The 20,801-nt window shown below is 43.1% G+C and overlaps 1 protein-coding gene and 1 long non-coding RNA gene across 3 annotated transcripts in view; both read right to left on the reverse strand.

Annotated features, from left to right (window-relative positions):
* Window positions 1-20,801, reverse strand: part of LOC137014521 (uncharacterized) — a 73,305-nt gene that overhangs the window by 11,222 nt on the left and 41,282 nt on the right. The window lies entirely within an intron of this gene.
* Window positions 7,733-12,327, reverse strand: LOC137014482 (uncharacterized). Of its 2 annotated transcripts, XR_010893851.1 has the most exons (4): window positions 12,032-12,327; window positions 11,773-11,893; window positions 10,629-10,708; window positions 7,739-7,855 (listed from the first exon to the last, which is right to left on the reverse strand). It is a non-coding gene; the product is annotated as an uncharacterized lncRNA (long non-coding RNA). The 2 variants fall into 2 exon arrangements; XR_010893852.1 differs by lacking the exon at window positions 10,629-10,708 and having other exon boundaries at window positions 7,733-7,855.

The following is a 20,801-nucleotide window of genomic DNA, read 5'->3' on the forward strand; positions in this document are numbered from 1 at the left end:
TCTCCTTCTGGTCTCTTCGGTCCAGCAGTAGAGGGCTTTACGGAGCGTTTTACTGCAGCACAAAAGTCGTCTCAGGCTACGCGACACTTCCTGTCTAAACGCTCTAGCTCCACGTCTGCTTCCAGCCGCCCCAAGTCTGCGCCGGCTCAGCAGAACAAACCTGCCCCCACTACCTCTCAGGCAGCACCACCGAAGGAACAGCGCCATCATAAGCGCTCCTCCTTCCCGAGGCAACATCAAGGACCCCGGCCTAAGATTACGCTGGACCCAACACCTCCTAAGCCCTCCTGATGTTTCAGGAAGGAAGAGGATGGGGCAAAGTCTCGCCACGGCCAGACCACCCCAAAAGCTCTTTCGTTCCACCCCCCCTCCGCCTCGTTCAGCTCCGGGCGTGGGAGTTATGTTCAGTGTTGTGCTAACTGGGCCCAGTGCTGTGTCCATGCAAAACACTATTCTTATGGCGAACACTATGAATATTCTACCTTCTCTAAGAAAGAGAGCCACCGCCCCGATTGGCGGCCCGTCACCCGATACCATTCAACCCCTTGTCACGCGGGCCGAAGCCTGGCGGGCCATCCCCGGAGTGTCAAGCTGGGTTCTGGGAACCATAAGTCGAGGCTACTCGCTTCAGTTCGCCCGAAGGCCCCCGCGCTTCAGCGGGGTGCTTCAGACTTCAGTCAACACGGACGACGTTCATGTCCTCCGAGCCGAAGTCACGTCTCTTCTGAGGAAAGGAGCTATAGAAATAGTCTCCCCCTCAGAGAGAAATTCGGGGTTCTCATACTAGCCCAGTCACGAGCCGAGCTGGAGCATCACAGATCCGTGTTACTCAGCCACTTGGAGTGCCTGGGTCTCAGGGTCAGCTTTGCCAAGAGCTCACTGCTCCCCAGCCAGCGTATAATGTTCCTGGGTGCGGTTTTTGACTCAGTCCGTATGACGGCTGTAGTCTCTCCAGAGCGCGCTCTGGCCATTCAGCAGCTCGCGGTCAGGAACAGAGCCTATTTCCCTCTGAAGTTTTTCCAGAGGATGCTAGGGCTGATGGATTCCGCCTCCCCTGTTCTGCAGCTCGGCCTTCTTCGGATGCGGCCTCTGCAGTACTGGTGGAAGTTCCGGGTCCCTCATCACACCTGGCGGCACGGCCGCCTGCGTCTCAGGGTCAATCAGGTTGGCAGTGATTCGAGCCCTTCATGCGTTCCAGGCACACCTGACAGGGCGCCACATCTTAGTCCAGTCGGACAGCATGACAGTGGTGTCATACATAAATCACCAGGGCGGTCTTTCATCCAGCCGCTTATGCGCTCTGGCGAAGCGTCTTCTGAAATGGGCATCACCGAGGTTTCCGTCGCTCAGGGCGACTCACATAACAGGGAGAACAAACTTGGGAGCAGACATGCTATCTCGGAGCAATGTCCCCTCAGACGAGTGGATGCTCCACCCCCAGACGGTTCTCATGATCTGGGAGTTCTTCGGAAAGGCAGAGGTAGACCTATTCGCTTCAGAAGGCAACTCTCACTGCCCAATTTATTTCTCGAATGAGGAAGATGCGCTGGCCCATATCTGGCCCAGCACCCTCCTTTACGCTTTTCCCCCGATTGCTCTGATCCCACAGGTCATCAGACGAATCAGGGAAGACAAGCACATAGTCCTCCTGGTGGCCCCGCTCTGGAGGAGCCAAGTTTGGTCCTCAGAGCTGTTCAGGCTTTCCACAAAAGCTCCGTGGCCGATCCCCCTGAGACGGGACCTCCTCTCTCAGGCGAACAGGACGATTTGGCATCCCCAGCCAGAACTCTGGGCTCTGCACCTCTGGTCCCTCGACGGGAGCCTGCTAACCTCCCCAGGGACGTGCTGAATACCATTTCTCAGGCGAGAGCTCCGTCCACGATACGCCTCTACGCCCAGAAATGGTCGGTCTTTGTTGACTGGTGTTCTACACGCAACATAGACCCAGTGGAGTGTGACGTATCTCCGTCTTTCCTCCAGGAGCGTTTGGATCTGGGTCGCACCTCTTCAACGCTCAAAGTTTACATAGCAGCCATTGCAGCGTTTCACGGTCCTATTGCTGGCCAGTCAGTGGGACGAAACAACCTCGTGGTGCGTTTCTTGAGAGGTTCTAGGCGATTAAATCCTCCTCGTCCTCTCACTGTTCCCACCTGGGACCTCTCTTTGTTCCTCAGAGCTCTTAAAGGGCCTCCCTTTGAGCCACTGCGTTCAGCTGACCTCAGGCCCCTGATGCTCAAAACCGCTCTGCTACTTGCACTAGCATCGGTTAAGCGAGTTGGTGACTTGCAGGCCCTCTCTGTGAGCCCTGCATGCCTTGAGTTCGGGCCCAACGACTCCAAAGTCGTTTTGAAACCTAGGCATGGCTACGTCCCTAAGGTGCTCTCGACTCCATTCAGAGCACAGGTTATTTCCCTCTCAGCGCTTCCTCCCTCGTCAGACGAGCGAGAGTTGGAACCACTCTGCCCTGTCAGGGCATTAAGGACTTACGTTGATCGATCACAGCCTTTTCGGCAATCTGATTAGCTCTTTATCGGCTTTGGTGGCCGCACCAAGGGGTCTTCGGTCTCAAAGCAACGTCTTTCGCGTTGGTTAGTCGATGATATTGCTCTTTGTTACTCCTCTATGGGCCTCGACTGCCCCATAGGAGTTAGAGCTCACTCTACTAGAGGAATGGCTTCCTCTTGGGCCTGGTCTAGTGGAGTTTCGATTAAAGAAATCTGTGAGGCAGCCAGCTGGTCCTCGCCGTCCACTTTTGTCAGATTTATCATTTGGACATCCCGACCTTACAAGCTCGGGTCCTCTCGGTATGATCCAGCGGCCTCTATCGAGCTCCACTTCATGCCACTCTGGGAGTTAACTCCCTTTTTGTAGTGTAACGAGGGTTCGACGGCTCCGGCCTTCTCACTTGTCCTCTGGTTCCCTCAAGGTGCCCAAGACAAATCCAGTCGTTCCCTGCCGTGGCACGGCGCAGTTGAATTCGTTCCCCATACGCAGTACGAGTAAAGTATTGAAAGGGAACGTACTCGGTTACTAACGTAACCTCGGTTCCCTGAGATACGGAACGAGTACTACGTTACATGCCGTGCCACGAGGCTGCGGCTTCAGTGTCGTCGCAGTTTAGCCTCTTTAACTAAATGTAGTATACACAAGACTAGATAATGATCTGAGATGTCGTCACTCTGCTGCAGAATTTCAACGGCGTCAATATCGATTCCATGTGGCAATATTAGATCTAAAGTATGATTACGACAATGAGTGGGTCCTGATACGTGTTGCCTAACACCAATATAATATTTAGAATGTCCGTAAATGCCAATCCTACTGAGTCTTTTTTATTATCTACATGGATATTAAAATCACCAACAACAAGGACTTTATCTGCAGCTAGTACTAACTCTGATAGAAAATCAGCAAATTCTTTAATAAAGTCTGTATGGTGTCCTGGTGGCCTGAATACAGTAGCCAACACAAATGTCAACATACATAATGTTACGTAAAGCACCATCACTTCAAAGGAATTATATTTGAAAGACTTTTGACTAATACTGTAAATATTTCTATAAATTACAGCAACACCTCCCCCTTTGCCTTTCTGTCGAGGATTGTGTCGATAATCAACCTTGAGGACTAGACTCATTTAAAGTAATGTAATCGTCCGGTTTTAGCCAGGTTTCTGTTAAACACAGCACATCTAGTTTATTGTCTGTGATAATATAATTTACAATAAGTGCTTTTGAAGAAAGTGATCTAATATTTAACAATCCAAGCTTTATCATTTGTTTATCATTATTATCTCGATTTTTTATTTGTTGAACATCAATCAAATTTTTTCCATTAAATGGGTTTGGAAGTTTTTTGTTTTTATTAATTTGGGGTACAGACACAGTCTCTATGTGATAATATCTAGGTGCAAGAGTTTCTATGTGTTGGGAATTATCTGACTTCTGTAACGTGGGGCAGCTAGCAGACAGTCGGTTTAGCCAGTCTGTCTGCTTCCTGACCTGGGCCCCAGTTTGTCATGTTTCTATCGCCAACGATGCTTACTGCTTGCTTATTTGAAGGAAACAGAGGAGAAAAAAACAGCACATAAGGCAAGAGAAGCTGTTATACATTATGTTTTACGTTATTTGTATATTTGGAAATGTATTTAGTATTCATTTATTCTTGCACTTGCACCTTATTTTAATAAACGACTTGGCCCTTCTGTAATGTTAGAGAAACCTGACATCTGAAGGCATCTGACCACCAGCTTATGGGCATGACCCAACAATGTGAATGTGAGAACTAGAAGTTTTGTCTGCTTCAACTGTTCTCTCTCTCTCTCTCTCTCTCTCTCTCTCTCTCTCTCTCTCTCTCACACACACACACACACACACACACACACACACACTCACTCTTTCTCTCTCTCTCTCTCTCTCTCTCTCTCTCTCTCTCTCACACACACACACACACCAATATCCTACACACAGTTTGGTGAAGACCAAAAATTAAATATCCTACAGTGAATTTAATGGCCTAGATCCTAAAGAATGAATCCCATTATGAAGATGTTGCTATTCATTCATTAAGCCTGTTTTATCTTACTTTTCAGAAATGAAATTGCTCAATTTGTCCTGACACAGACAACGATTTTGAAGACTGGCATAGAATGGGAGCTTCTGTTCCATATGGATGAGCAGATATTTTACTGCCATCTCTGGGTCTCCCATTCACAGTTTGTCTACCTCATTGAGGTCCTGACACAGCATGGTCTAAAAGGGGACCAGCATGATGGAGGTGTTGAGATTCCTCTGATCCTCATACTGTGATCCTCAACATGTGTGTAAAGCGTGAGCTCAACGTGAGTTCATCTGATCCTCATACTGTGATCCTCAACATGTGTGTAAAGCGTGAGCTCAACGTGAGTTCATCTGATCCTCATACTGTGATCCTCAACATGTGTGTAAAGCGTGAAGCTCAACGTGAGTTCATCTGATCCTCATACTGTGATCCTCAACATGTGTGTAAAGCGTGAAGCTCAACGTGAGTTCATCTGATCCTCATACTGTGATCCTCAACATGTGTGTAAAGCGTGAAGCTCAACGTGAGTTCATCTGTTCCTCATACTGTGATCCTCAACATGTGTGTAAAGCGTGAGCTCAACGTGAGTTCATCTGTTCCTCATAATGTGATCCTCAACATGTGTGTAAAGCGTGAAGCTCAACGTGAGTTCATCTGATCCTCATACTGTGATCCTCAACGTGTGTAAAGCGTGAGCTCAACGTGAGTTCATCTGATCCTCATACTGTGATCCTCAACATGTGTGTAAAGCGTGAGCTCAACGTGAGTTCATCTGATCCTCATACTGTGATCCTCAACGTGTGTAAAGCGTGAGCTCAACGTGAGTTCATCTGATCCTCATACTGTGATCCTCAACATGTGTGTAAAGCGTGAGCTCAATCCCAGATAGCAAAATTGATATGGCCCAGATCTGGCGCAAATTTGACACTTTCCTTTGGCCCACTTTTGGCAGGAATGATGGCACTTGGGCGGTCCGCTCCTGTTTTCCAGATTTGGACCACAAGCAAGCCACAATAATGCCGCATGTCAGCCATGAACAAAACAAATGAAGCAGAACTGGCCCACATCTGGGCAACAGTTCATTTTGATTCTGGCCCAGATCCAACAACCTTGCTGTTGCCCAGAAGTGGGCCAGTTCTGCTATATTCGTTTTGGTTATGGCTGACATGCAGCATTGGTATGGCTTGCTTGTGGCCCAGATCTGGCGCAAGTTTGACACTTTTCTTTTGGCTGACTTTTGGCAGGAATGATGGCACTTGGGCGGTCCGCTCCTGTTTTCCAGATTTGGACCACAAGCAAGCCACAATAATGCCGCATGTCAGCCATAAACAAAACGAATGAAGCAGAACTGGCCCACATCTGGGCAACAGTTCATTTTGATTCTGGCCCAGATCCAACAACCTTGCTGTTGCCCAGATGTGAGCCAGTTCTGCTATATTCGTTTTGGTTATGGCTGACATGCGGCATTGGTATGGCTTGCTTGTGGCCCAGATCTGGTGCAAGTTTGACACTTTTCATTTGGCTGACTTTTGGCAGGAATGATGGCACTTGGGCGGTCCGCTCCCGTTTTCCAGATTAGGGCCACAAGCAAGCCACAGTAATGCCGCATGTCAGCCATAAACAAAACGAATGAAGCAGAACTGGCCCACATCTGGGCAACAGTTCATTTTGATTGTGACCCAGATCCATCACCTTGCTGTTACCCAGGTGTGGGCCAATTCTGCTTTATTCGATTTGTTTATGGCTGACAAGCGGCATTGGTATGGATTGCTTGTGGCCCAAATCTGGCCAACAGGAGTGGACCGCCCAAGTGCCATCATTCCATGCGGTATGTGGGCCAGAGCGAGGTTTTGGATCTGGGCCAGAATTAAAATGAACTGTTGCCCAGATGTGCGCCAGTTCTGCTTCATTTGTTTTGTTCATGGCTGACATGCGGCATAACTGTGGCTTGCTTGTGGCCCTAATCTGGCAAACAGGAGCGGACCGCCCAAGTGCCATTATTCCTGCCAAATGTGAGCCACATGAAAGTGTCAAGTGTGCAACAGATCCAACCCCTTTGCTCTGGCCCACATACCACATGGAATGATGGCACTTAGGCGGACCACTCCTGTTGGCCAGATTTGGGCCACAAGCAAGCCATACCAATGCCGCATGTCAGCCATAAGCAATACAAATAAAGCATAACTGGCCCTAATCTGGGCAACAGTTCATTTTAATTCTGGCCCAGATCCAACACCTCGCTCTGGCCCACATACTGCGTTGAATGATGGCATGATGAGCGGTCCACTCCTGTTTGAAAGATCTGGGCCACAATAAAGCCACAATCATACCACACGTAAGCCAATAACAAACCAAATAATAAACCAGAACTGACACTAATGTGGGCCACAGTATATTTTTATTTTAACCCTAGTGGATTAAAATAAAAATCCTCATGTGGCCCACATGCTGCCTAGAATGGTGACATTTTGACAACGCATTACTGTTTACCAGATCAGGCTATTTCAAAAGTCAAGTCACCTTTAATTTAACACTTTATAGACTGTTTCAAAGCAGCTTTACAGGTATAAACAGGAGAATGATTCAATTATTCCAGTTCAATTCTGCTGTAAAGCAGCTCTAAAAGAAATAGTGTCATTGTTCAGCTGAAGTCAGTATGTTCTGTTCAATAGCTGTATAAAGTTAATCAATTATGAAATCAGTTCAATTTGTTATAAAGCAGCTCTGCAAAAAACAGTGATGTCATCGTCCAGCTCAGTTCAGTTCTCATATGATAGTGTCAGTGCAATCAAATCAATATTATTGCTGAATATTAAGTGTCCCAAACTTAGCAAGCCAAAGGCAACAGGGGTAAGGAACCCAAAATCCATCAGGTTACAAAAATGGAGAAGAAAAAAAAACCTTGGGAGAAACCAGGCTCAGTCAGGGACCAGTTCTCCTCTGGCCAATGAACGAATATGGTGTGATGTGATTCAGGCAGCAACACAAGTCAGATTGTGGATTGGTATAATCTAGAATATTTCATATGGTTCCATCAGTTTGAAGATCAAGATACAACACGCCGGCATAGAGTTGAAGCTAGCCGTAGGGGTCTGTGCAGAGGACTTGTCTGGTTCTTGTGGTCTTTGCTGAGGATCTTTGCCGATGGCTGTCAACGAAGTTCTCACAGGGGATCTGTCTGGCTTGTCTAGTTGACATGGTCTTCGTTGACATTTAGGCTTGCGTCGTGGTCATGCCAAGATGCAGGTCCACCATCTGATCTGGATTTGGAGGGGATCCAGCTGACTATGGTAACCTCGGGATAAGGAAGAGACAGACAAAATGTTGACTGAGTTTTGAACTCACACCAAAACTCCCATTATAATCAACAAACCTCTTATTTACATTGTGTTTGCACTGTTAGTTATGATGAACGTATTTGTTAGTGAGCAGAATTCGAGTTTCAATGATGAGATCACTGCTTACATACACTCAACATGACTGTGATCAGCTACAATGCTCATTCTGTCAGGGTTCTGTCACTTCAGTCTTGTTTATTTCTTGGTTTTGTGACAGAGCTCTGACACTCCCGTTCTTGTCGGGTTTTTGTGTGAGCGTACGGTCTCGAGGGTTCTCGGGGCTGTGCGCTCTCTTGTCTGCGTGCCTTGTTTCATGTTGGGAGCGTGGCGTTCGGATCCCGGCACTCGTGTCTAGTTTGGTTTCGGTTTCGTGTCGATATTCGGACACTCGCGCTCCCAGTCCTGTCTTTATTGTGAGCGCACGGTTTGTGTATGTTCACTTGCCGTGCGCTCTTGTCTCATGTTTTGTGTAGCACGCGGTGATTTCCACCTGCCGCGTGCTTTCATGTTGTGGTGTTGTCTTGTGCAGCACGCAGTCGGTGTTTCACGGGCTGCGTGCTCTCATGTTGTCTTGTTTTGTGTGAACACGTGGCTTATGAGTTTTCATAGTCACGTGTTCATGTCTCGTCTTGTGTAAGCACATGGCTTGTGATTTGTCTTCATTGGCCATGTGCTTGTGTCTTTGTTTTGTTTTGGTGTGAGCACATGGCTTGTCATGTGTTTCTTTGTGCCATGTGCTCTCACGTCTATTGTCTTGACCCCGCCCACCTTGTTACCTCATTATTGGTTGATTTGCCCCACCTGTCCTCCCTTGTTACCTGCCTTGTTTGCTCTCCTATTTATTCTCCTTGTGTTTGCAGTCCTGTGCTGGTTCGTTGTCATATTTTTCCTGGTGTTTCCTTTTGTCAAGTCAAGTCAAGTCAAGTCAAGTCAAGTCAAGTCAAGTCTGTTTTCCCCCACGGGGTTGTTTTTGTTGTGTTTTTGTTTTATTTTTTATTATAAATAAAAGCCCTCTTCCCTGCATTTGAGTCCTCGTCCTTCCATACCTGACACATTCAAAGTTGCAACCTTTCATGCCACTATCTAAATATAATGCAATAGATCTAAATGTAATGTTATAGTCAAGTTTTTAATAATACATATTATTATGTAATAATGTCACAGTTAATCTCTAAAATAAAAACAACATAAAGAAACAACATAAAGAGTATATTTTAAATACTTTTTAATTGCATGTTTTTATGAAATAAGGACAGTCTCACTGAAACTAAAGCCACGTTCGTGCACCGTCTGCATGACATAATGTTCGTCATCTGGAGGGCTCACGGACGTCTGCATACCTCGTCCATGTGCAGGCCAAATTTCAAGACTGTGTGGTGGATGGTGGATGCACTATTTTTATTCTCTGATCCTACCCAGCGAAGTCCCGTTGATGGCACGATTCGTGAATTAAATTGTACTGCATGTGTTGAACTCGGTCATCCACGCACATCTGTAGTTGAGTATACTTTGAAAGATGCGCAGACAAGACTGCATGTGAGATGCGTCTGGCCGCGGAAAGTGAAGTATACCCGGGTCTTAATACAGCTACTGATGTCCACTTTCTCACAACTCATTTACTTTTCAATTAAGACTTCATTTCAAGACGTCATAAAATCAAAATTGACCTTACTTACTTTGTTAGTGCATATTACTAGTCTTGTGGTGAACAATTAATCCGTGCAAGTTAATACACCGAAAAAAATTGTTTGTCGTGGTAATCTTTAATCAAAATCTGAAATGTTACTTCTGGTCTGAAATGGTGTTCCTTCTCTGATAAAATAAAACCACTCCCCCCAACCCTTAGTCTGCTATGAGCGAGAGACGGAGAGGAGGAGCGTTAAATTAAAACTCTGCCCTCTATTCAATATTCTGTTTCGCTTGGAAATATGTCACAACACTGGAGAAAAGACGTTTGCACTTCCGGTTCACGGGGACTTTAACTCATTTAAGGCTGCTCCATTGGTGATATTTAACAAAACGGACATTTTTGACATTATCGTGTGTGTTATTGTTTCTTCAAGCATGACAGAGAACTCGATACTGGTGGGCCGTCCATGCTCACTATACTGGTGCATGTCTTTCTGTGCGTCGTGTGTGTGACAGGACATTCACAGACAGTGCGTTCTCTTTTTCTCTTTTGGTGCGCTTAAATGGTTTAAAAGCATTCGCAGAAATAAGAGCGTAATCATATATTGTAATGCTAGCCAAAGGATGAAACAAACAAAACATAAAAAACATATGCTGCATTAACTGTGTTAAATATTTTAATGCGTTAAACTGGAAAAAGCACTAAGTATTTCAGTTGATTTATTCTTTCCAAGCTGATTTGTGGCACATGGAGAGGCAACAGCAATACAGCTATTTGATTTGCGCTCATTTCATTCATAGAGTTTACATTTATTCACTTAACACACTCATTATTGCACAGTGATTTTGGAGGATTAAATATAATATCATTATATCATTATCCAGCAAACACGAGGAGTAACTGTGTGCTGTGTGTAACTGCGGACACCCACGAACCGTACCCGAGTCCGCTTAAAAAGGGTGGTCTGGGGTGCGGTTCAAGTGAACTCAGGTACAGTTCGCTTCTGATATAAATGCAAACGCACCAAGCTGCGGAAGTGAACCGCTATTAATGCCGTATTATTTGATAAAAATGTGTGTTTGTGTGTGTGTTTCACTCACTTTCCCGACGAGCGTGACTGACGTGCTGCAAACAGAGAGCTGTAGCATAACTTTTCTCATTTCTGCTCGCCTTCAGCATTCTACATTCGTGGGAGATAGATGCAAGTTCCGTTATGAACAAAACCTACGGTTCAAAAACAAAAATGGTGAGGAGAGCAACGTTATGCATTTTGCCGACTTCTCCTGTGCCATCGTTATTAAGCAACGTAGTCAACAGCTGCTGGTTTGATGACGAAAACGAACCGTGGTTCGGACCCAAATAATATAATGTGAACACAGTCCAGTGGCCGCAGGGAGAGGGGAGAGCAATTGAACTCGCGTTCGGTCCAGGCAATCGAACCAAGTGTGAAAGCACCCTTAGATGCATTTTAAAAACCAACCTGTTTAACACGAAATACTATTCTTCTCATTTGTTTTACTATATTTATGGTCCACAAAATAAATAAAGGAATAAATTAAGACAGTTAGGATAGCCTACCGTTATCAGCATGTTATGCTGAAATTTGTCTCTTGAGAATAGTTTGCACTTTGCTTTTTGTGTGATATACATTAGCTCACTTTCTGGCTCACACGGTGTATTTGACCAATTAGACGCGCAAACAGAGGCTTCAATGCTTGTCCGTCTTACACTCAGAGTATGCGCATAGAAACATCCTGCCAGTATTTAATTTTATTTTTAATATCAACCACGTCCTGCACTTTACTTTCTCATTCATTCATGTTTCTTTATTAATAATGCCAATAGCCCTGCCCACTGAAAGCTGCGTGGACTGTCACACAAATACGAATATGACACATTTATAGGACATAAAGGTCTATGCAGTAAACGAAAGTAACTGGTGAAATGTTTCGAAATGTCCCTTGGCACAGCAGAGCACCAGTTTTAATAAAAGGATATGTTTAAGTTCAGCCACTATTTTACATACTTTAACATTTTCGCAGATGTTCAAGAAATTCTTTTCGCCGATACTACAAACAAGCCGCAGCCGCAAGAATCTGATGAGTTCAGGAGCTCTTGGTTACCATAGAAACGGTGCGGTGATGGCCGGTATTGCGGTTATCGTAGCTCTAATTCAAGCATTCAACATCCTCGTAGTATAATACAAATTAATACACAGCAAAATAGACAGTGTAACTGACTTACAGGTTTCTTAGACAGTCCATCTTCATTCCTCTTTTTCTCTTCTCACTCTGTCTCACATGCAAGTTGAAGTCATCTTTTGATGCAGGATTCTTCTTAATCTGTTGCTGTGAGCCTGATGTTTCTGACAAGTAATAAAACTAGTTAGTGCAGTATAATGTACAATGAATACATAGATGAATGTCCAATTGAATTATAGTCATAATTTTATTTTACTGTTATGCCATAATAAAGCATAAGTAAAAACACTTGTCTACAGTACCGTGCTGAACCGACTGCAGGTTGGGAAACAGTGAGTGAAAGGGAATTCATGCTGGTCAATGCTGGTTTTTACAGCAGGAGGATCTACATTGAGGAGACAGACAATGTATCACTTCAGTATTATTGACCACTGGATTTACAGTTTAACTGGGCTACATGGGACTTAACTGTATATCATGTTACTTAAGTAAAACCAAACTAACGTTAACTGAATGTATGCCGTCACGTGACGTGAATGAACGAAAGAGACTCGGTTCAAAAGACTCGGAGGTGAACTAATCAACGTTATTCACGAGATATTACATAAAATAGTTAAAAACAATGAACTAATCAGTCTTGATCTACTGGCCGTATCATAAGAAAAATGTAAACAGCGCGAACATAGCAAATTACTATGTCCGGTCACTTAATCATTGTAGCCTACACAAACTACAAATCTTCTACATAAACATTCATATTTTTTTTAAAATAAAATCCTGAAAATCCAGAGATAGCAAAAGTTGAAATGATAACTTAAATTCAAATAGCCTTACCTATGTGTTTGCTTGCTAACGATTTAAGTAATCATTAGCTAACTTTAATATCACATAAATACTCCAATCAAATATAACGAAGCAATCGCCAACAACATAAAAACATTGTTTAAATCCATTATTTTTTATGAAGTCTTACCTTGACTTTACTTTGTGCAGTTTTCAACCGTCAAATCTCCAGCCGATCCTCTCTGCTGTTTAGGCGCCTTTTCCGCGCGCCTACTTTTAAATTTAAAGGGCCGGAAATAGGAATTCGAACCAGTTTGAATTCTATTAAATAATGATCTCTAATAAAGTTAGCTGAAGCCTATAACATGATAATAATAATAAAATAAAAATACAAAATGTTTGAAAAGTTAATAGCCTAATATCAAATCAAATAATATCAAAAAACAATGTTCTCATTGCAGTTTTATGCTGTGCTGATTTACCCATTCATAATTTAATTTATCAATTAATAATATGACAGGCTATTTTTACTAATAAAAAAGTCATTTATAAATCTAAATGTCAATATTCAGTTAAAATGTAAGACAAAATAAATATTTTTATTAATGTTTGTTTTGTAATGTTTTATTTATTAGTTTATTCATTCATTCATTTATGTACTTATTACAATATCAGGGTCACTTAAGCAGTTTATAAAATGACACTGCCTGCTTACATTGTTAATCCTGCATTTAATTCAACCAATCATATTTGAGTGACAAGTTTACAGTTTATGTCAAGTTTATGCATACAACCAGGGTTTTGTGCCGGTTATCATTTACTTTAAGGATAATGGGTTGGGTTAGGTTTAGGGTAGCATTAGGACTAACTTGTCCTTGGGATATTGTTACAAGTTCAACAAAACATGGACAGTGGAATATGTTCTGCTTGAAACCATGGCAAAGATTTTAACATACAGCAGCTCAAAATGTCACTCTACTAAATATATGTTCCAAGACCATAGTTCACTAATTTTAACTATGTTGTACACATTTCTCAATCAGACAATTTACTTACAGTACATGTACAGCATAACTGACTGTAAGAGCTGTAATAGTGCACATCTGTGTTTCTGCTCTACAGTACAGACACACATACGTGCTGTGTTTTCATGTTTTATGGGGACCATGCAGAGACATAATGGTTTTTATACTGTACAAACTGCATAACCTATCCCTCTACATTAAACCTACCCATCACAGAAAACTTTCTACAATTTACATTTTCCAAAAACATCATTTATTATTACCCCCCTTCCCCATTTATTGTACATACCCCCTCCCCTAGCCCTAAACCTACCCACCACACACAACTTTCTGCATGTTTTGAATTTAAAAAAAGAAAAAAGTTTTGTATGTTTTTAACCCATTTGGTTGTAATGCAAATGTCATTATAGATATTTGTGTCCTCACAAACCACATATACCTGTATACACAAACACACCAATAAAGTTATGTTAAAAAAACCTGAAATATCTGCCTTCTCCAGATTAGCCTGTACAATTAAGTGTTGCATCCTACATCAAATATCCCTGAAAAGTATTAATGATATATTTTCAGCTCCATTTTTAGCTATACATTTAAATTAACCAGTTTTAAAAGGTGCTCCATACAAAGCCAGAAGTAGCCTAGTTTTTTTATGATATTTAGAGCATATTTGCTGTGTCAACTGTACCAAATATTTACCAACATTGGACCTAATTGTTATGAACTATTAACATGCTTACTGTTCCATTTTGAGCTTACACCCTGGTTAGCCAGTGCTGACTGTGCCATACATATGCCAAATATGGTCCAAAGTTGGAGTAATGGAGTACAGTTGGAGTTCACATTCAGAATCGCCAGTGATTACACTCTGTCATCTTTGCCAAAACTGGTCCAGATATGTTTTAAGATATCTGGGCCACATTTGCTGCATTATATGTGGGCCAGTTTAGGCTTACATCCTGGTTAGCCAGTGCTGACTGTGCCGTACATTAGCCAAATGTGGTCCAAAGTTGAAATAATGTATCTGGGCCATATTTGTTATGCCATTTGTGGGCCACTTTAGGTTCACATTCAGAATTGCCAGTGACTACTGTCCCACAATTTTGCCAAAACTGGCCCAGATAAGATTAAAGATAACTGGGCCACATTTGCTGCATTATATGTGGGCCAGTTTAGGCTTACATCCTGGTTAGCCAGTGCTGACTGTGCCGTACATTAGCCAAATGTGGTCCAAAGTTGAAATAATGTATCTGGGCCATATTTGTTATGCCATCTGTGGGCCACTTTAGGTTCACATTCAGAATTGCCAGTGACTACTGTCCCACAATTTTGCCAAAACTGGCCCAGATAAGATTAAAGATAACTGGGCCACATTTGCTGCATTATATGTGGGCCAGTTTAGGCTTACATCCTGGTTAGCCAGTGCTGACTGTGCCGTACATTAGCCAAATGTGGTCCAAAGTTGAAATAATGTATCTGGGCCATATTTATTATGCCATTTGTGGGCCACTTAAGGTTCACATTCAGATTTCCCAGTTATTACTGTCCCACAATTTAGCCAAAACTGGCCCAGATATGTTTTAAGATAACTGGGCCACATTTGCTGCATTATATGTGGGCCAGTTTAGGCTTACATCCTGGTTAGCCAGTGCTGACTGTGCCGTACATTAGCCAAATGTGGTCCAAAGTTGAAATAATGTATCTGGCCCATAGTTGTTATGCCATTTGTGGCCCACTTTAGGTTCACATTCAGAATCGTCAGTGATTACACTCCGTAATCTTTGCCAAAACTGGCCCAGATATGTTTTAAGAATAACTGGGCCACATTTTCTGCATTATATGTGGGCCAGTTTAGGCTTACACTCTGGTTAGCCAGTGCTGACTGTGCCGTACATTAACCAAATGTGGTCCAAAGTTGAAGTAATGTATCTGGCCCATAGTTGTTATGCCATTTGTGGGCCACTTTAGGTTCACATTCAGAATCGCCAGTGATTACACTCCGTCATCTTTGCCAAAACTGGCCCAGATATGTTTTAAGCTAACTGGGCCACATTTGCTGCATTATATGGGGGCCAGTTTAGGCTTACATCCTGGTTAGCCAGTGCTGACTGTGCCGTACATTAGCCAAATGTGGTCCAAAGTTGAAATAATGTATCTGGCCCATAGTTGTTATGCCATTTGTGGGCCACTTTAGGTTCACATTCAGAATCGCCAGTGATTACACTCCGTCATCTTTGCCAAAACTGGCCCAGATAAGTTTAAAGATAACTGGGCCACATTTGCTGCATTATACAGTATGTGGGCCAGTTTAGGCTTACACCCTGCTAGCCAGTGCTGACTGTGCCGTACATTAACCAAATGTGGTCCAAAGTTGAAGTAATGTATCTGGGCCATATTTGTTATGCCATTTGTGGGCCACTTTAGGTTCACATTCAGAATCGCCAGTGTTTACTTTCCACATCTTTGCCAAAACTGGCCCAGTTGTGTTTTAAGCTAACTGGGCCACATTTGCTGCATTATATGTGGGCCAGTTTAGGCTTACACCCTGCTAGCCAGTGCTGACTGTGCCGTACATTAGCCAAATGTGGTCCAAAGTTGAAGTAATGTATCTGGGCCATATTTGTTATGCCATGTCTGGGCCACTTAAGGTTCACATTCAGAATCGCTAGTGTTTACTTTCCACATCTTTGCCAAAACTGGCCCAGTTGTGTTTTAAGATAACTGGGCCACATTTGCTGCAGCATATGTGGGCCATATTTGGTTTAAAGCCAGATTAGCCATTATTGATTGTGCCACATTTTTGCCAAAGATGGCCCACATTTGGTTTGCGATATTTGGCCCATATTCATTATTTATCACACGGGCCACTTCAGGCTCACATTCAGATTACACATTGCCGTAAGTGCCGCATCTTTGCCTAAAAAGGCCCACATGCAATTTGAAATATTTGGGCCATTTTTGCCATGTTACATGTGGGCCACTTAAGGCTCACATACATTTTGTCCGGGCCATAAGAAGGCCTGTAGTGCCACACCATTGCCTAAAGTGGCCCACATCCGTTTGCTATCTGGGATGTGAGTTCATCTGATCCTCATACTGTGATCCTCAACATGTGTGTAAAGCGTGAGCTCAACATGAGTTCATCTGATCCTCATACTGTGATCCTCAACATGTGTGTAAAGCGTGAGCTCAATGTGAGTTCATCTGATCCTCATACTGTGATCCTCAACATGTGTGTAAAGCGTGAGCTCAACATGAGTTCATCTGATCCTCATACTGTGATCCTCAACATGTGTGTAAAGCGTGAGCTCAATGTGAGTTCATCTGATCCTCATACTGTGATCCTCAACATGTGTGTAAAGCGTGAGCTCAATGTGAGTTCATCTGATCCTCATACTGTGATCCTCAGCATGTGTGTAAAGCGTGAGCTCATTGTGAATGCTTCACACTCCGGTCCAGTTGGCGGTGGTAAATGCACCATCTAAGCTGGTCTTCCAACCACCATAAAACATGTAAAGAAGAAGAAAAAGTTGTGCATGGTATTGTTACACCGCAGAAATGGTGAGGGGCCTATCTACATACTTTAGATGTGCAATGTGTTCTGGTCTTTTTTTTTTTTTTTTTAGCAGAGTACTGCTCACACATGCTACATGTGCACCAGCCATTTTACCTTCAGTAATCACACCAAAATTGTTAGCTAGTTAAAAAAAAAAAAAAAAAATAGCAGCTAGTTTGCATATCAGTATTTGTGAATTGTTAGGCCTGTTATGTCAGATCATTACAACATTACTAACTTTATATTTCAATATATTATTATTTTTTTTATTTATACTTATATTTCAATAATTAACAAGCGCTGTAAAACAACAGTAAGCAAGAATGCTGCACTGGTGGAATAGCGTAAACTATCATTGCTCTTTGGATAAAAAGATGAAGTACGCCTACTCTTAGACACTCATATTAAAGATAAAACGCCTTATTTCACCACGCTGAAGTATGACTAGTTTTTTAACAATAACTTCTATCTGCGGAACTGTAGCTGTTTTATGTTAAAAGCTTCAACGTCACTTCCCATTTACCAAAACTCAAAGTGACTGACATTCATCATCTTATTAACATAACAAGCAACTTTACCCAGACATCAGATGCAACACTACATCATTAAGAATGTAAAGTGTAGATCTACAAAAGTATAGTTTAAAGTACTTTATGATACACACTTTCTTTAGGATACACAACAATTGTCCAAAGAAGACTTCTTAAACAATTATCAAATACAGTAATCAGTGAGAGTGGCTAAGGTTGTCCTCTCAAAAAAATTGTAAAAGATTTATGTGTTTCATATAATGTTTTACTAATACAGAAGTTCTTTTTGGCCTGTTATGATTTGGAAACAAAAATTAAGGCATTGAAAAGACAGCAACAAAAAGCTTGTAGAAAATCAAAAAATATCGTTTTGGCTCTTCAGAAAAAAAATGAAAACACTTCTGATAGTGAACACTCCTCCAGAGAACTTGAATCAGACTACTCATCAGACGACTCAGGAAATATGCTGAATGTTGTAATAATACTGTCTATATAAATTTAGCGTTTATTTTTACAACAAAGCCACAGTTTTATTATTTTATTTTTTTATTTTTTCTTTATTTATTTCTTTTATACCATGTAAAAGAAATGTTGAAGCCTGGTATATTTTAATCATGACAATATTATGTATGTTTTTGTCAGATACACTATCTCATCCATACTCACAGCAGCTCCAATATAGGTGAGATGGTGAGACAGGCTTTAAAAAGCATACCGTCAGACAATGTTCTCTGTCTGTATAACAGAACGGGGAAAGATGGGAAGAAGGTGTTGCCACCTGTGCTCCTGACATGTTTGAAAAGTAAGTGTTTAAGTTTTGGTTTGTGCATCTGGATGCTGCTATAGAAATTGTAATGTTAACACCTTGCTCTTTGTGTGTTTAGAATGTGTCAGGTCTTTTCACAAGCAAAATGAAATAGAGGTGAAGAAGCTAAAAGTAACCACCAGAACAACACCAGACGCAGAATGTGCTCATACTGTGTGCTCATACTGTGTGCTTATACTCTGTTCACGCAGTGAGAACACAGTGACCACAGTATGAGCACACAGTGACCACAGTATGAGCACACAGTGATCACAGTATGAGCACACAGTGATCACAGTATGAGCACACAGTGACCAGAGTATGAGCACACAGTGACCACAGTATGAGCACACAGTGATCAGAGTATGAGCACACAGTGACCACAGTATGAGCACACAGTGACCAGAGTATGAGCACACAGTGACCACAGTATGAGCACACAGTGACCAGAGTATGAGCACACAGTGATCACAGTATGAGCACACAGTGACCACAGTATGAGCACACAGTGATCACAGTATGAGCACACAGTGATCACAGTATGAGCACACAGTGACCACAGTATGAGCACACAGTGATCACAGTATGAGCACACAGTGACCAGAGTATGAGCACACAGTGATCACAGTATGAGCACACAGTGATCACAGTATGAGCACACAGTGATCACAGTATGAGCACACAGTGACCAGAGTATGAGCACACAGTGATCACAGTATGAGCACACAGTGACCAGAGTATGAGCACACAGTGATCACAGTATGAGCACACAGTGACCACAGTATGAGCACACAGTGATCACAGTATGAGCACACAGTGATCACAGTATGAGCACACAGTGACCACAGTATGAGCACACAGTGATCACAGTATGAGCACACAGTGACCACAGAATGAGCACACAGTGATCACAGTATGAGCACACAGTGACCACAGTATGAGCACACAGTGATCACAGTATGAGCACACAGTGATCACAGTATGAGCACACAGTGACCACAGTATGAGCACACAGTGATCACAGTATGAGCACACAGTGATCACAGTATGAGCACACAGTGACCACAGTATGAGCACACAGTGATCACAGTATGAGCACACAGTGATCACAGTATGAGCACACAGTGACCACAGTATGAGCACACAGTGATCACAGTATGAGCACACAGTGACCAGAGTATGAGCACACAGTGATCACAGTATGAGCACACAGTGACCAGAGTATGAGCACACAGTGATCACAGTATGAGCACACAGTGACCACAGTATGAGCACACAGTGATCACAGTATGAGCACACAGTGACCACAGTATGAGCACACAGTGACCACAGTATGAGCACACAGTGATCACAGTATGAGCACACAGTGACCAGAGTATGTGCACACAGTGATCACAGTATGAGCACACAGTGACCAGAGTATGTGCACACAGTGACCACAGTATGAGCACACAGTGACCACAGTATGAGCAGATAGTGATCACAGTATGAGCACACAGTGACCACAGTATGAGCACACAGTGACCACAGTATGAGCACACAGTGACCACAGTATGAGCACACAGTGACCACAGTATGAGCACACAGTGACCACAGTATGAGCACACAGTGACCACAGTATGAGCACACAGTGACCACAGTATGAGCACACAGTGAGTGCGCAGTGAAATCACAGTGACCACAGTATGAGCACACAGTGACCACAGTATGAGCACACAGTGACCACAGTATGAGCACACAGTGATCACAGTATGAGCACACAGTGACCACAGTATGAGCACACAGTGACCAGAGTATGCGCACACAGTGACCACAGTATGAGAACACAGTGACCACAGTATGAGCACACAGTGATCACAGTATGAGAACACAGTGACCACAGTATGAGCACACAGTGACCACAGTATGAGCACACAGTGACCACAGTATGAGCACACAGTGATCACAGTATGAGCACACAGTGACCACAGTATGAGCAGACAGTGACCACAGTATGAGCACACAGTGATCACAGTATGAGAACACAGTGATCACAGTATGAGCACACATTGACCACAGTATGAGCACACATTGACCACAGTATGAGCACACAGTGACCACAGTATGAGCAGATAGTGATCACAGTATGAGAACACAGTGATCACGGTATGAGCACACAGTGAGTGCGCAGTGACATCACAGTGACCACAGTATGAGAACACAGTGATCACGGTATGAGCACACAGTGAGTGCGCAGTGACATCACAGTGACCACAGTATGAGCACACAGTGACCACAGTATGAGCACACAGTGATCACAGTATGAGAACACAGTGATCACAGTATGAGCACACAGTGATCACAGTATGAGCACACAGTTACCACAGTATGAGC

The sequence above is a fragment of the Chanodichthys erythropterus genome, chromosome 24 (genome assembly GCF_024489055.1).
Source record: "Chanodichthys erythropterus isolate Z2021 chromosome 24, ASM2448905v1, whole genome shotgun sequence".
Lineage (NCBI taxonomy): Eukaryota > Metazoa > Chordata > Actinopteri > Cypriniformes > Xenocyprididae > Chanodichthys > Chanodichthys erythropterus.